This window comes from Pituophis catenifer, unplaced genomic scaffold, assembly GCF_029215685.1.
Source record: "Pituophis catenifer annectens isolate HBS135680 unplaced genomic scaffold, rPitCat1.0.hap2 SCAF_8, whole genome shotgun sequence".
NCBI lineage: Eukaryota > Metazoa > Chordata > Lepidosauria > Squamata > Colubridae > Pituophis > Pituophis catenifer.
In genome coordinates, this window is record NW_027256888.1 from 80,381,828 (window position 1) to 80,399,186 (window position 17,359).

Consider the following 17,359-nt stretch of genomic DNA (forward strand, 5'->3'; position numbering starts at 1 on the left):
ATTATTATTATTAAACATGAAACTCAGTCAACTGGACATTTAAAAATGTGTCACAAATACCATTGACTGGGGCTAATGGTTGATACGGGTTGCTGCCAGCTTCCTAGGGATCAACCAAATACCTTCTTAAGAATATCATCATCATCATTATTATTATTATTATCTTCATTAAATATGAAACTCAGTCAACTGAACATTTAAAAATGTATCCCAAATAATATTGACCGGTGCTTATTAGTATTAGTATTATACACTTTATTCATTAATTATGAAACTCGGTTAACTGAACAATTATTATTATTCGTATTAGTATGTATTATTAGTATTACTAGTATTATTTTAATGGAAGGCAGTGGACCTCCTTCCCTCCCAGCCCCCCCCTCCACCTCCGTCCTCCTGGGCTTCCCCCTTCCAACCTTGCTTTTAACCTAGTTGTTGCAAGGAAACAAACCAGGTTTACGGGCTGCCCAGCCATGCAAGGCTCCGGGATCACCTTTGCACCCCCTCCAACCCTCCCACCCTGTTGCTGGATGTTTTCCTGACTTCAGGTTGGTTACCGAAGATCTAGCTGGAAAAGTATTTCCTACTGCTTTTTCTTTCGATTTAAATCTGCAAAAGGAGGTTGGGGGGGAGGGGGTTGGCAAGAGACGGGGAAGGGAAAAAAAATGGAATATTTTTCTGGAGGAGCTGGGTTTTCTGGAGCTGCGTTGCTGACCCTCCCAGACTGTGCAAGTTTGTCTGATGCGGGAAACATCCTTATATTCCTATATATATGTGTATATTCTCTGATACAGGAAGCGCATACATCATTTTTGGGGATCCGGGAAAATAATATCTAACCGTGGTGGCTAACAAGGCCCTTCTCTTCTTTTCCGGCAAGGCGGGCGGTGAGGAAGTGAGCCGAGGCCTCTGGCCCAGCCCAGCCCCGCTTGGCATTCAGACAGATGCTTTCCACCCTGTTTTTCCTTCTCTCCCTCCGGCCGGCCGAGATGTAGGAAGGAATGAGAGCAGAGCCTGTTGTGGAAGGCGGCTTCCGAGGCCACCAAGCCTTTTGCAAAAGGGGCATTTTATATGTGTGTATGTGCATGATGTATGTATACGTGTATGTGTAGACACACATAAAGCGGGGGCAAAAGGAAAAGGAAATATTTGGGTGGGATTAAGAGCCACTGGAGGTCTTTTCCACTTTTGTCTTTGGTGGTCTCAATCCATCTATAGCAGAGTTTCTCAACCTTGGCCGTTTGAAGACGTGTGGACTTCAACTCCCAGAATTCCCCAGCCAGCAACGCTGGCTGGGGAATTCTGGGAGTTGAAGTCCACACGTCTTCAAACGGCCAAGGTTGAGAAACTCTGATCTATAGTGATGGATTGAAACCGGACAGTCACTTGTCTGAAATAGGGTTTCCTGCTTGTGGGGGGTGGGGTGGGGTGGGGCTGGACTAGAAGACCTCCAAAGGTCCCTTCCAGCTGTATTCTGATTCTGAGATTGGGTACAGGCAGTCCTTGACTTAAATGACTGGGGGAAAAAAAAAGACCTATGGCCATTTTTCACACTTAACGACAGTTGCGGCATCCCCAGGGTCATGTGATCAAAATTCAGGCACTCGGCAACTGACTCATATTTATGACGGATGCCCCGTGCCGGGATCACGTGATCCCTGTTCTTTTTGCGACCTTCTGACAGGCCAAGTCAATGGGGGAAGCCGGATTCACTTAACAACCTTGTTAGTAATTTTATTTTATTTTATTTTTTTAAAATTTGATTTATATGCTGCCCTTCTCCGGAGACTCAGGACGGCTTACAATGTGTTAAGCAATAGACTTCATACTTTTGTATATTTATACAAAGTCAGTTTATTGCCCCCACAATCTGGGTCCTCATTTCACCTACCTTAGAAAGGATGGAAGGCTGAGTCAACCTTGAGCCTGGGGAGATTTGAACTTGCAGTAATTGCAGGCAGCTGATGTTAATAACTGTTAATAATAGTGCTTTAGTCTGCCGCCACCAGGCTCTAATTGAACAGCTGCAGCAATTCCCTTAACAACCGTGGGAAGAAAGGTTGTAAAACGGGGCAGAGTTCAACTTAACCACTGTCTCGCTTAGCAACAGAAAACGTGGGCTCAGTTGTTGTCATAAGTCGAGGACTGCCTGTATAGAAATTAAAGCTCGATATAATGGATCTCTGATGGTCTCTGAGGCTGGTGGTTTACTTGCAGACGTTTCATGACCCAACTAGGTAACGTTATCAGTGCTAGAAGGCAGTGGAGTTGCTGGAGAGGAGGAGGAGGAGGAGATGGACTGTAGGGGCCTTAGTGCTCTCTGGGCTTGGTGGTTTTCTTGCAGACGTTTCATGACCCAACTGGGTAACATCATCAGTGCTAGAAGGGAGTGGAAGTTGGTGGAGAGAAGGAGGAGGATGACTGTGGGGTCTCTGGTGCTCTCTGAACTTGGTGGTTTTCTTGCAGACGTTTCGTGACCCAACTAAGTAACCTCATCAGTGCTAAAAGGCAGTGGGGTTTACATGTATATAAGCAGAGAACCACCAAGTCCAGAGACCTCTCGTTTCAACCCTGAGCTACAAATATTTTCATTTAAAGGTGGATTTTAGTAGGAAAGAACCTTCCTCCTGCAGTGTCATTTTTCTCCCTTCCTCTCTCGGTGCTTAAAAAGGAGTTTGAAGGGTGGTTTTTCTTCTTGCTTTTTTTGAGATATTCCTTGGAGAAGACCTTTCTCCTCCTCCTCGTCACACGCTGGGGATATGAACTGTGACTTAAAATGTCAACGGGCTGGGCCCTTCCTTATCTCTGGCCTGCATCACGGGAAGTGCCTTGTAACTCAAACCCAGACTGTTTGGCTCTTGAAGTCCACCATCGTCTGCTCTGACAACAGCAGGGATCCAAACTTGATCCCCGCGAGAGGGGATCGACTAGGAATCTGCCCCGGGGACCCTGGTTTGGCTTCATCCGTGGAAGCAAACGGGAAGATTCTGTGACTCTAACCTTCTAAGTCGGTTGCAACTGCAGAATAAATAACATTTTGTTCTCTGAAAAGCTTTATGTTCTTTCCAAAGGAAGGCCCACGGATTTTAAACGGATTATTTACTTATAATTTGTGCAATCTTCCTCCTTTGGGAATTCATCTTTAGAACATCATGGGGTACCTAAAATGTTCCTGTGATGCATTTAAAAAAAATAAAATAAATCTGGATATAATGAAACCTCTTTGTAATAGCAGATCTGTCTTTCTCCTTACAGTCTGAAAACGGGGCTGAAAAATCACTGTTTTTGAGAATGTTCTGTCTTCAAGAAACTTCATGCAATATTGTTCTAGGGATGGGATCTCTATATCTATCTATCGATCGATCAATCGTATCTATCTATTGATCATATCTATCTATGGTATCTATTTATGGTATCTATGGTATCTATGGTATCTATGGTATCTATATCTAATTTATGGTATCTATTTATGGTATCTATTGATCGTATCTATCTATCTTTTTATGGTATCTATCTAAATCTACCTACCTATCTATTTATCTATGGCAGTGGTCCCCAACCCCCGGTCCGCGGAGTACCTGGCACCGGGCCGCGCAGCGGCCGGGGGACATGAACGCTGCAGCGCAAAGGCTCCTGGGCCGTGCGCAAAAGCTCCTGCGCGCGCTCAGCGGGCCATGGTAAAATTATCAAAGGCTGATTGGTCCGCGGCGATAAAAAGGTTGGGGACCACTGATCTATGGTATCTATCTATCTACAGTATCTCGATCTATCTATCCATCTATCTATCTATCTATCTATCTATCTATCTATCTATCTATCTTGTAATTCCTCATCAGATTTTGTTATTCCTACATTTCAAAGTTGATTTCTCCATTAAGGTTATTAGCTTCTTGACATTTGTATTTAAAGAGAATAACTATCTTATTTAGCCATGTTTTCCATCTGTTGCAATCCTTTGAATTAGAGGTTATAATACCGGTTGAAGTTTATATATGTTTGTGTGCGAGACACGCATGTGCATATATTCCAATAAAGGAAGGATGATTGATTGGAGTGAAGGCTGGCAAGGCCTGGAAAATTGGTTTGGAGGTAGAGATAATTTTGAATTATTGGGAAATCGGAGCAGTGATCTGACAGTTTTAAGATTGAGTCAACGGATTGGGGCTGGCTACAAAAACCGTGTGATCGTTTTTTTTAACAAGGTTTTTTTTATCTTTTCAAGTAAGGAGGAAGAATTGAGTTGTTTCTTTTGAACTGGCTGTATGTAGACTGTCACTGTTGCAAAACGTTTACCTCCAGTTGTGCAAAGCTAGCATTGCCACTGTGTTTGTGTAGCTTATTAAACAAGCAACAGTATTGGATCAAACTCAACATTTCCTTGCAGACTTTTTTTTCCTGCAAAGGGATATAGCTCTTGCTTGCCTAGGAAGTTAAATTAATTGAAAAGAATCATAATGGTGCATTAAACACAACAGTGAAGCTTCATGATAAAAAGTCATGGAGTTTCCAGGCACCAATTACAGAACTGAGCAGTAATTTTGAATAAATTAATCTAATAATTAATGGACGGAGGAAAAAAATACACACTAACTTTGCAATCATCCCCAAGGATTGCAAATTCCTCCTTAAATGCAGACAGTCCTCATGGCTTAGTGGGATCCATCCTGAATTTAGCAGGATTGTATAACAAAATAGGGTACAGATAGCTCTCAACATACGACCACAGTCGGGACCAAAATTTCCATGGCTAAGTGAGGCGGTTGTTAAGTGAATCGCATCTGAATTTAAATCCTTTTTGCTACGGTTGCTAAACGAGTCACATGGTCTAACTTAGAATGTTGTAACTTAGAATGGTCGCTAAATTAATGATTGTAAATTAAGGATACTATCTGTATCCTCACCCTTCTGTTCGTCTCCTTTCACTGCACCCCTTTTTCCATGGTGCAGTTAATTCTCAATTAAATATTGTTCCCTTTTGGACTTATTTCAGTTTTTCATTTCCCTGCTGAATTTCAATATTCTGCAATGCAAAAGATTGTTAACTTGCTGGTTTATATATTTGTAATTTAAGGGTGCTTGGCATTTCTGAGTTGTTGTTCTAAATTTAAAGTTCTACTCACTTCATAGTACTTCTGAGCCCAGAGATTACAATGTCCCCTTCATTCCATAATCTCTGGATTCAGACAAACTATGAAGTGAATAGAACTATAAATTTAAAACAATATCCTGTTGATATTTATTTATTTATTTATATTAAATTTATCCCCATCTCACTATCCAAAGCGACTCTGGGTGGCTTACGACATCGTAAAATTAGATACAGAAATAGAATAGAAAAGCATTGTGAACATCAAAGATCAGGTTAGGGGGTTAGGGGGTTATAAAATAGCAAGAATTGAATAATACAGTATTCTTTATTTATGGCATAAATGTATTTGTATTTTATTCTTAGAGCTAAGTTTCTTGACTTGCTTAGAAGAAGTGAAAAAGTGATTCAGACGATATAGTAGGCCCAAACCCAAAGAAGCTGGATTAATGGTTTATGGTTTAATGCAATGAGCGAACCTAGCTAAGGGTGACTTATTGTTATTCTGGTTCATAATTGGTCATTGTTTAAGCAAACTGTGGCTTAATTTATTGAGCTAAGCCATAAAAATATAAATTCTAACTCCGGTACCTTTTCACTCAAGAAGTGCTGTGGTTTGATTCAGACTGGTGTTGTCTCCATCTTGGCAACTTTTAAGCTGTGTGGACTTCAACTCCCAGAATTGAGAACCTTGGTGGAGCAGTGGACTAAAGCGCTGTTAAGTAGCACTTAAGTAGCACTTAGCTGCCAGCTGCCTGCAATTACTGCGAGTTCAAATCTCACCAGGCTCAAGGTTGACTCAGCCTTCCATCCTTTCGAGGTAGGTAAAATGAGGACCCGGATTGTGGGGGCAATAAGCTGACTTTGTATAAAGAAAAAAAAAGAACACCGCTTGGGGGGGACCGAAAGCCCTACTAAGCAGGTATATACAAAAGTATGAAGGCTATTGCTTAATGCATTGTAAGCCGTCCTGAGTTTCTGGAGAAGGGCGGCATATAAACCAATAAACAATAATAAACAATAAATGGAATGGAATGGAATGGAAAGGAAGGGAAGGGAAAGGAAAGGAAAAGAAGAAAAAAGAAAAGAAAGAAAAAGAAGAAAAAGAAAAAAAGAAGAAAAAAGAAAAAAAGAATAGAAAGAAAAGAAAATATAGAAGGGAAGGGAAGGGAAGGGAAGGGAATAGAAGAATAGAATAGAATAGAATAGAATAGAATAGAATAGAATAGAATAGAATAGAATAGAATAGAATAGAATTCTTTATTGGCCAAGTGTGATTGGACACACAAGGAATTTGTCTTTGGTGTATATGCTCTCAGAGAATAAAATACATTCATCAAGAATAAAAAGATACAACACTTAATGATAGTCATAGGTACAAATAAGCAATCAAATCATATTAGGAAACAGTCGATATAAATCTTAAGGATACCAGCAACAAGGTTACAGTCATAAGTGGGAGGAGATGGGTGATGGGAACGATGAGAAGATCTGTGCAAATAGGTTTTGGGTCAAGGTGTTCTCAGGGCAGGATGAAATTGTCCCTGGCTTCTCCAGAGACTCCGGTCCAAGAAAAAAAAAAAAGTGAATAATCTAGATCCTGGAGACATTTTACAGATTCAAAACTAGGGCTGGCGTTTCTTCCTAGTTCAGACTCATTGCATTATGATTTCCCCTCCAAAAGCTTCAGAGCTTCACATTCTGTGGACGGATGCTTTTTTTGTAAGAATTGTGGGCTCCTTGGTGCTCTCTGAGCTTGCTTGTTTTCTTGTACCCTGTTTCCTCCAAAATAAGACATCCTCTTATAATGAGCCCAATCGGGCTTTTGAGTGCATGGCAATAAGGCCAAGTGCTTATTTCAGGGTTCAAAAAAATATTATTTACAGGGAAACACGGTAGACGTTTCATGACCCAACTAGGTAACATCATCCATGCTAGAAGGATGTGGGGATTGGGGGGAGGAGGAGGAGGAGGAGGATTTTATGTCTTTCTTTCATTCCTTTTGAAGGGAAAAATGGGATGAATATCTTAGGGCAGTGGTGAAATCCAAATTTTTTTTACTATCAGTTCTGCGGGTATGGCTTGGCGAGTGTGGCTTGGCTTGGTGGGCATGGCAGGGGAAGGATGTTGCAAAATCTCCATTTCCTCCCCACTCCAGGGGAAGGAGACTGAAAAATCCCCATTCCCTCCCCACTCTGGGGCCAGCCAGAGGTGGTATTTGCCGGTTCTCCAAACTACTCAAAGTTTCCGCTACCAGTTCTCCAGAATCTGCTGGATTTCACCCCTGCCTTAGAGGGTCTTTGGTGCTCTCTGCGCTTGCTTATTTCTTGCAGACATTTCATGACCCAACTAGGTAACATCATCCATGCTAGAAGGATGTGGGGATTGGGGGGGGAGGAGAAGGAGGATTTTATGTCTTTCCTGCATTCCTTTAGAAGGGAGAAATGGGATGAATATTTTTAAATAAATATTTAAATAAATTATTTTTAAGTAAACAAATAAAAACAAACCCTGAAATGTTAGTCCATAAGGAACAGAGTAAAGAGGTCTTTGGTACTCTCTGTAGTTGCTTGTTTTCTTGCGGACGTTTCATGACCCACCTAGATAACGTCATCAGTGCTAGTAAGGAGTGCTGTTTGATGTCAGTCTATATTCTGGTGTCTTGCCTGTCTGTCTGTCTGTGTGGGTGGATGCAGTCTTAGAGATTCTTTGGTTGGGCTGTTTACTGATGGCTCTTTGGCAGTTTCTTGATGGGGGGGTGTTAATTTACTTGATTGTTGGTCTAACGTTAACCTTGGGGTTAATCTATGCTGGTCTGAATGCTGATTGCTGGTTGGAGAGATGCTGGAGTCCTTTTGTTCCCTTTTGGGCTGGTTGATTGTCTCTTTCGCATCGTCTACAGATGTGGATAATGTCTATGTGTGTCCATTGATGGCTGATTTGTCAGAGTGCCAGGCTTCTAGAAATTCCCTGGCATTTTTGGACTTAACCTGGTCTAGGATGGTCACATTTTCCCGATTGAAACGGTGGTTAAATCTGCCTGCCTGTTGAGAAATGAAAGAATTTTCGTCGTGTCTTCCGACTGCCAGTCGGTGTTTGTGGATGCCTTCTGCCAGCCTCCTGCCTGTTTGTCCTACATAGTGACCGTTGCAGTCCTTACATTGTATGTTGTCGATGACCCCTGTTTATTTCTTCTGGGGTTGCTGGGTCTTTTGATTTGCTTAGGATGCTTGGAAGGGCTTTTGTTGGCTTGTCAGAACTCTTTGGGAAGCTCAAATGATGGTTTGTTTTTTCCTTAAAGGGCAGGACCCAAAATCTTGGACCATGGGGAAAGGAAGGAAAGGAAGGAAGGAAGAGGAAAGAAAGAAAGAAAGAAAGAAAGAAAGAAAGAAAGAAAGAAAGAAAGAAAGAAAGAAGGCATTGACTCCCGATTCTCTTTGGTACAGTAGAATAAGAAGTAATATCGAACCTCAAATATTTACTTTTGTATAGTAATATAAACTAGGCATTTCTATAACAACAGATCTATCTAATCAGTGAAATCCAGAATCAAAGTTTCATTTTTTTCCCCCCACCTCAAGCACAAAGTCCAGAAGCGGTTTCCGAGCAGAACCAAAAATACTCGTGTTAATTCTCACTGTTTTTCAGTGTCGTCATAAGTCCAAATGTTTGCTAAACGAACGTTTGTAAGTCAAGGACTACCTGTACAAATACAGGAACTGAGCTTTTCTGACAATATAATTGTTGGCAGTCCTGGCTGTATGGAAAATTGTGACACTTTCTCTGATGTAATCAAGATAGAGATGCCAACATTGATAAAATGCCACAGGCTTTGCAACTTAAACATTGTGAGGAATCGCAGCTGTTTGGACTTCACGTAGAGCCAGGGAGGAAAAAAAAAAATATATATATATATATATAGTTAGACAGGGTAGGTAGGTAGGTAGGTAGATAGATAGATGATAGATAGAAAGATAGAGAGAGAGAGAGAGAGATGATAGATAGATAGATAGATAGATAGATAGATAGATAGATAGATAGATGATGTATATGTATATATGTATAGATTAGATAGATAGATAGATAGATGATAGATAGAGATAGATAGATGGATGATGTATATGTATGTATGTATAGATTAGATTAGATTAGATTAGATTAGATTAGATTAGATTAGATTAGATTAGATTGGTACCCTGTTTCCCCAAAAATAAGACATCTCCTGATAATAAGGCCAAGCGCTTATTTCAGGGTTCAAAAAAATATAAGACAGGGTCTTATTTTCGGGGAAACACGGTATATATTTAAAGGAAACAATGATAAACATGTAATTGCAGTTGTAACTCAAATTTAGGACACCACTCGTCCAATTGTACGTTTCATGGAACCTTAAGTAAGCAGAAGCTGACGCAGTGTCTGCGTGCCACGAGTAAACACAGCGTTGTTGTGTAAACTCGAACATGTTTGCTACAGCTGGTGTGCATCGCTTATGGATTCAAATTAAGAAAGCGGTGAATATTATGGACAACAACAGTTAGGATACTCTTGTAATGAATACTTTGCAGTAAAAACTAACAACTTTCTTCTCAGCCAAGGATTTTACTTCTTACTTTTCCCCCGCTCTTTCTTACCGAGGTTTTCTAATTCAGAAATATTCTTGCCAGCACTGCGTGTTGGAGAGCTCCCCAAATGATATTCAATAATGTTGAAGCCCAAAGATTGTGAAGACCATTCTAAAACTTTTCCTTTTTTTTTTTTTTTTTTTTGCATTCTTTACTGGAAGAACTTTGTGATCGATTGGGAGATACATTTTGGATTTTTGACTTGTTGAAAAATCTAATCACTTTTCGGCTTTACACCTTGAGAGAAGGGAGTGAGTGATTTAGGGCACGAAGATCCACAAAAACTTCCGATAGAGCCACCCAGAAACTGGTCAACGACGGGATTTATAGGACTTGCTAAAAAAAAAAACTTTAGGCGACACTTTCTATAGATCTGCAGTGTTGCGGGTTCAACGGCGTGGGAGACTTGTCAAAAGTATGCGGAAGAGAGCTTTGAGCAGCCTGAATATTTTAAAAAATATATTTAAATAAAATATTTTTAAGTAAACAAATAAAAACAAACACTGAAATGTTATCCATAAGGAACAGAGTAAAGGGGTCCTTGGTGCTTTCTGAGCTTGATGTTTTGTTACCCAAACTAGGTAACATCATCAATGTTAATAGGGAGTGGGGTTTGTTCTCTGTTTATATACATGTAAATCCCACTGCCTTCTAGCACTGATGATGTTATCTAGCTGGGTCCTGAAACGTCTGCAAGAAAACCACCAAGCCCAGAGAGCACTAAGGCCCCTACAGTCCACCTCCTTCTCCTCCTGCTCTCCAGCAACTCCACTGCCTTCTAGCACTGATAAAGTTATCTAGTTGGGTCATGAAACGTCTACAAGGAAACCACCAAGCTCAGAGAGCACCAAGGGCCCCCACAGTTCAGCCCTGAGCTACAAAGAGCCCTGATGGCGCAGCAGACTAAAGCACTGTTATTAACATCAGCTGCCTGCAATTACTGCAGGGTTCGAATCTCGCCAAGGCTCAAGGTTGACTCAGCCTTCCATCCTTTCTAAGGTAGGTAAATTGAGGACCCGGTTTGTGGGGGCAATAAGCTGACTTCGTATAAATATACAAAAGTATGAAGGCTATTGCTTAATGCATTGTAAGCCGCCCTGAGTCTCCGGAGAAGGGCAGCATATAAATCAAATTAAAAAAAAAAATCTCCTTTATTGGAAATAAGGGGGCGAGAGGTGAACATTTTGAAGGGAAAAAAAAAACACATTTTGCCAATTGTAAGGACAAGCGAGGCTCTGTTTTATTTCAGGGTCATGTGGCACCAGGAAATACTGTGTTGGTAGAAGAAATAATAGATTCAACTGAATATCATCATACCCTAGATGCTAGCGTCCCACCATTGGTAAACAAAATACATATTTGAGCAAGACGTTCCAAAATACATCTTCAAATCAATCGTGGCAAGGTTGGAAGTAGCCTTCCTAGATCCCAGACTTGAATATTATTGACATCACTGGGGAACTTTTCAGCATGGTGCATGCAAGGGGAGCTAAGAATATTTTCAAGAATATCGTACGAGAACTCTGCAAAGAAGAACAGGGGGGAAAATGGAAAAAGTAAGAATGGGAAGATTTTTAGGTAGGCGAAAGGATACGAAGCTGCTGCTCCTGTCAAGGAACTGCTGTGAAGTATTGATTGAAAAAGCGTGCAAACTTTTACACCTGTAATATTCCCCGTTTTCTCATTCTAAATCTGTAAACAGCTGCACCTAAATAGAAAATACATATTGACATTTGCAAAAAAGATGCTTTTTTAGCTCTGCACCCTGTACAGTTTTTGCCAGCTTCTATTTGTTTAGAAAGTTTTGATGTCTAAACTTTGGCCTATGACTAACACATTAAATTTCATAATTAATTGTAATTATAATAAATACAAAGTCTTCCCCTAAGTGATTCCACTTCTCATACTATAATCTAAGGTTTACTCCTGATTAATACACAGTGTGAATCGGTTATCCTGGTTAAGAGTCGGGCCTGGTGGCTCAGCAGACTGATAGCATTGTGATTAACACCAGCTGCCTGCAATTACTGTAAGTTCGAATCTCCCCAGGTTGACTCAGCCTTCCATCCTTTCTAAGGTAGGTAAATTGAGGACCCAGTTTGTGGGGGCAATAGGCTGATTTTGTATAAATATACAAAAGTATGAAGGCTATTGCTTAACGCATTGTAAGCCGCCCTGAGTCTCCGGAGAAGGGCGGCATATAAATCAAATTAAAAAAAAAAAAAGTCAAATAAACCACTTTTGCTTTGTGGTGATCCATCCTTCCTTCTGTCGCTCCCTCCCTCCTTCTCTTCTTTCTTCTTCATCTTTCCTTTTTCCTGCCTTCCTTCCATCAGTCCATCGATCCATCCAGAATTCCAGGCCTTCCTTCCTTCCATCCATCCATCCATTCCTTCATCCATCCATCCAAAATTCCAGGGCGCCCATCCATCCTAAATTCCAGATCATCAATCCGTAATTCCAGGCCTTCCTTCCATCCATCCATCTATTCCTTCATCCATCTACATATACATGCATACTTAATTCCAGGCCATACATACATACATACAAAATTCTAGACCATACATACATACATACATACATTCAAAATTCCAGGCCCGCCTTCCATCCATCCATCCATCCATCCATCCATCCATCCAAAATTCCAGACCATCAATCCATAATTCCAGGCCTTCCTTCCATCCATCTATTCCTTCATCCATCTACATATATATTACATACATAAATCCAAAATTCCAGTCTATACATACATCCAAAATTCCAGGCCGGCCCGCCTTCCTTCCTTCCTTCCTTCCTTCCTTCCTTCCTTCCTTCCTTCCTTTCATTCATCCATCCTAAATTCCAGACCATCAATCCATAATTCCAGGCCTTCCTTCCTTTTATCCATCTATATATACATACATCCAAAATTCCAGGCCCTCCCTCTTTTCCTCCCTCCCTTCCCTTTAGTATTTTGTTGATTTCCCACACTATTTTCTTTTTTATGGAGCTGCTGGCTTGTTGTAACCCCGAGAGTTAAGATTTCTAAAGCTGAACGTGATACTTTGGGCCACTTTTCTCCCAGTTGCAACCTCCTCATTTGCACACCCCCTTCCCCCTACCCGAATTCGGGGGGGGGAGTTTGTTAAACTTTGTTGTGAAAACCCCTGTGAGTTTTCTCCCCCCCCCCCTTTTTTTTTTTTTGTCAAGGGATTTCCAGAAGTGGGAACAGATAATGCAAAGTGATCCCTCAAACCACAGGGCTTGCTAGAAGCTGCCACGCTTAGCATGATAAAACAACCCAGCAAATTCAACTGGATGGGGGCTTTTTTTCCCACTTGCATAGAGAGAAGCTTTCTAGAGGGTGAAACTCCACCGACAAGCATTTTGTCTTCAGTTGCAGAACTGGGATGTCAGCCACCACCTTCTGACAACCGAAGAAAGATAAAGGTTTAAAAATGATAGCGGCGCGCTGCTCTGATTCATAATATAACTCAGTATCTGGTTTTCAGCAGGCTAGGTGAAAGGAGCTGGGTTTTTAGCTTTGATTCTGGGTCTGGTTAAATCTACAGGATTTAGAAAAGATCTGCTCTTTATTCGAACAGATATATTTTTTTTCTTTCTGTTGGAAAGCCAAACCACCAAAATTGTGTCTGCGTACAATTAAGGGACCAGGAACGTTTAGCTAAGGGTTTAGAATTAGGCTACCAAGTTTAGCCATGGGATGCGGTGGCTCAGTGGCTAAGACGCTGAGCTTGTCAATCGAAAGGTTGGCAGTTCAGTGGTTCGAGTCCCCAGTGCCGCGTAATGGGGTGAGCTCCCGTGACTTGTCTCAGCTTCTGCCAACCTAGCAGTTTGAAAGTAGGTAAAAAATGCAAGTAGAAAAATAGGGGCCATCTTTGGTGGGAAGGTAACAGCGTTCCGTGTGCCTTTGGCGTTGAGTCATGCCGGCCACAGGACCACAGAGACGTCTTGGGACAGCGCTGGCTCTTCGGCTTTGAAACAGAGATAAACACCTCCCCCTAGAGTCGGGAACAACGACTAGCACATATGTGAGAGGGGAACCTTTACCAATTTTAGCTTATTTGGGGCGGGAGGGGGGGAATCAGTTTTGATGTGGTCATTTGCAGAATTGCTCTTCTTCGATTTTGGCTTCCTCTTTGTGAAACAAATTTGCTCTCTTCCAGTGTGACATTAAATTAGTCCTTTATGATCTCAGAGAATCAAATGGAGGCCTTGAATCTGGCTAATCTAGATTTTATAGGGCTGTACGGGGGTAGTTCTCGACATACGGCCACAATTGAGCTCAAAATTCCTGTTGCTAAGCCAGATGGTTGTTAAGTGAGTTTTGCCTCATTTCGTGACTTTTTTTTTTGCTGCTGTTGTTAAGTGGAACGTTGCAGTTGTTAAGTGAGCGACACGGTTGTAAAGTGAATCTGGCTTCCCCACTGACTTCGCTTGCCAGAAGGTCGCAAAAGGAAATCGCATGATTCCTGGACACTGCAGCCGTCGTAAATAAGAGTCAGTTGCCAAGCGCCTCAATTTTGATCACGGGGATCCGGCAACGGTCGTAAGTGTGAACAACGGTCACAAGTCACTTTTTTCAGTGTCGTTGTAATTTGGAATGACCAGTACGTGCAATGACACCCTTTGGGGGGTCTTCTTGTGTGGGTCGGAGGGGGGCAGGAATTCAGACTTGGGGTCTGCTTCAGCCTCCAGGTGTGGGGCTTTGGGCAAAGGCTGGAGGGAAGCGCCACTGGAGGCGAAGAGCTGGAGGGCCTCGTTCCAGTGGGGCTGCATCATGGCCTGGAACTGGCTGACCATCTCAGCCCGCTGAGCCTCCACATGCCAGTACTGGCCTTGCACTCCCGCAGGTCTTCCCTCTGCTTGGAAAACCTATGCTCGTAGTCCTCAGTGAGGTGCTTCTGCTGAGCCTCCTTAGTCAGATCCAATTTGAACTGAGCTGTTTTGCCAACTCTTTCTCGTGGTGGCTGTTTAGCTCCAACAACTGCTTCCTCTTGGGGTCCTAAGGAGCCCGGGCGGGCAAGCGAGGAGTGGCTGGGAGGGGAGGGGTGAGTAGAGGCTGGTGAGGCGCCCTTTGACATGAGTAACATCGACTTGACCACGCCCATCCAGTCACATGGCCACCTAGCCACGCCCACCCAGCCGGTCATTAGGCAGATCATATTAGTGGTCCGCGGGATTTAAAATTACGAATTGAGTGGTCCCTGAGGTCCGAAAGGTTGGGGACCCCTGGCATAGAGCCTATTCCCGTTACCGGTTCAGGCAAACCGAGCCGAACCGGCTGAATGCCGCTTCTAATGTGGGTACATGCATAATTTTGTATTTATTTTGTTTTAAATTTTGGGCCAAAGTCATGAAATTCTTTTAAAAATTTTAAATTTTGTATTGGTATGTGTTTTAGTTCTGGCTGTGCACTGCCCTGAGTCCACTAGGAGAAGGGCGGTATACAAATTGAATAAAATAAATAAATAAATGAATAAATTTTTAATTTGTTTATTTTGTCATGTTTCTGTAGTGTATATTAGAGGTTGGAGACCCTTTGACAGCTGCATGCAAGGAAATTTCATTTTAATGTATGCCGATTAGCGTACATTCGAAGTGACAATGACATTATTTTCTAAGTTCTGGAAGACAAATTGAATCCGGAAAGTTTTCTCTAGTGGCAAGCTCGTACTGGGGAACCAATGCCTAAAGTTTGTTTGCTAGCCACCCAAAATGGCGCGTCCTTTTTCCTCTTCAGGCTAATTCAAGTTGATTTTTAAACACAGGGTGGAAACCTACCCAGGTGTGTGGTTTTCCCCTCCACCCCCTTCCCTTACGTGCTAATGTTCGCCTGTAACGCTCTTTGTTTATTTGGGCATAATGTCATCTATTCAACGCATCATGTATACAGAATGTCATGTACACAGAATGCTCAGCCTCATTGATGGGAGATCAGACAACTCGGATTCGCTCAATAAGCCACGGTTTTAAAAATTCTGGCTAGAGCAAAATTCACTTACCTGCCGTCTCTCTTAGCAACGACTATTTAGGGGCTCAATTGTGGTCATAAGTCGAGGACTACCTGTAGACGTTAAGTGTTTGTGGACGAAAGCGAGGTTTTGAAACTCCTTTACCCCTTTGTTATTATCTTGATACCTTGCACCGTTTCGATGCAGGGATGGCTTTGCAGGAATTGAATATTGACGTTCTATTATTTGGATAACTTTTGAGGGTCGAAAATAAAGCGCGAGAAAAAAAACCTATTCTATCCATATCAAATACAATTTAGGAAGTCAACATTGCGAGGATAATGTTGCTTTGTCTTCCTCGCTCAAAATTGAGCACAACTTAGGGGGAAAAAAAAGAACCCCTGAAAATTGCATCGAAGTATCTGTTGTATGTATGAAAACTTTCGTTTTCCATCTTAATAAGATGATTATGCATTTATTTAATCCCAATTTCTGTAGCCACCCGTCTCAGTGGACAAACCTGGGTGGCTTAGCCTTCAAGAAATAGGCTACAGTTAAAATAATAGAAACGTGATAAATTTGTTCCTTCCTTCCTTATAAATGTACTCATTTTTTTTACTTGTTTACTTATATTGACTTCAATTAGTTAATTGCATCAATTTTGTTTCTAACGCCTCTAAGCTTAAGACTCTGCTGGGAAATTCCTCTTGGGGAAGGGTGTGAGTGAGGCCCCCGGGGGAAGGTAATGTGAATTTCGGAAAGAGGAAAAACATGTAAGTTTATATAAGATGCAGGAGCTCCGAGTCCTTCCCCCACCCTCCCCAAAAGGGTGGGGTTTGCTTGTTAGTAAAAGTTCAGCTGCACTGGGATTCTTTTCTTTTCTTTTCTTTTCTTTTCTTTTCTTTTCTTTTCTTTTCTTTTCTTTTCTTTTCTTTTCTTTTCTTTTCTTTTCTTTTTTTCTTTTCTTCCTTCCTTCCTTCCTTCTTCCTTCATCTTTCTGCCTGCCTGCCTGCCTGCCTGCCTCTCTCCCTCCCTCCTTCCTTCCTCTCTCTTTTTTTTCTTTTTCTTCCTCCCTCCCTCCCTCCCTCCCTCCTTTCTCTTTTTCTTTCTCTCTCCCTCTAATACTCTCCTTCCTTCCTTCCTTCCTACCTTTCTCCTATCCATCCATCTTTCTTTTTCTTTCTTTCCTTCCTTCTTTCTTTCTTTCTTCCTCCCTCCCTTCTTTCTCACTTTTTCTTTCTCCCTCCCTAACGCTCTCCTTTCTCTTTCTTTCTTTCTTTCTTTCTTTCTTTCTTTCTTTCTTTCTTTCTGCCTCCCTCCTTCCCTGCCTCCCTTCTTTCTCACTTTTTCTTTCTCCCTCCCTCTAATGCTCTCCTTCCTCTTTCTTTCTTTCTTTCTTTCTTTCTTTCTTTCTTTCTTTCTTTCTTTCTTTCTTTCTTTCTGCCTGGCTCCCTCCCTCCCTCCCTCCCTCCCTCCCTCCCTCCCTCCTTCCTTCCACTCTCTTTCTTTTTTCTTTCTTTCTTTTTCTTCCTCCCTCCCTCCCTCTCTTTTTTCTCTTTTTCTTTCTCCCTCTCTCTAATGCTCTCCTTCCTTCCTTCCTTTCTCCTTCTATCCATCCATCCTTCCTTCCTTCCTTCCCTCCCTCCTTCCCTCTTCTCTTTATTCCTCCCTCCCTCTTTCTTTCTTTCTTTCTTTCT

The 17,359-nt window shown here is 41.8% G+C and overlaps 1 protein-coding gene across 4 annotated transcripts in view; it reads left to right on the top strand.

Annotated features, from left to right (window-relative positions):
- PTPRA (protein tyrosine phosphatase receptor type A) overlaps nucleotides 1-17,359 on the top strand; it is a 138,220-nt gene that overhangs the window by 1,480 nt on the left and 119,381 nt on the right. Inside the window, exon 1 of one of the 4 annotated variants that reach the window (XM_070949062.1) lies at nucleotides 8,484-8,526. The exons of the other annotated variants lie outside the window; for them this stretch is intronic. The gene's annotated coding sequence lies outside the window, so the exon portion shown is untranslated. Of the gene's footprint in view, nucleotides 1-8,483; nucleotides 8,527-17,359 lie in introns of those variants that run through there. 4 annotated transcript variants of the gene reach the window in all.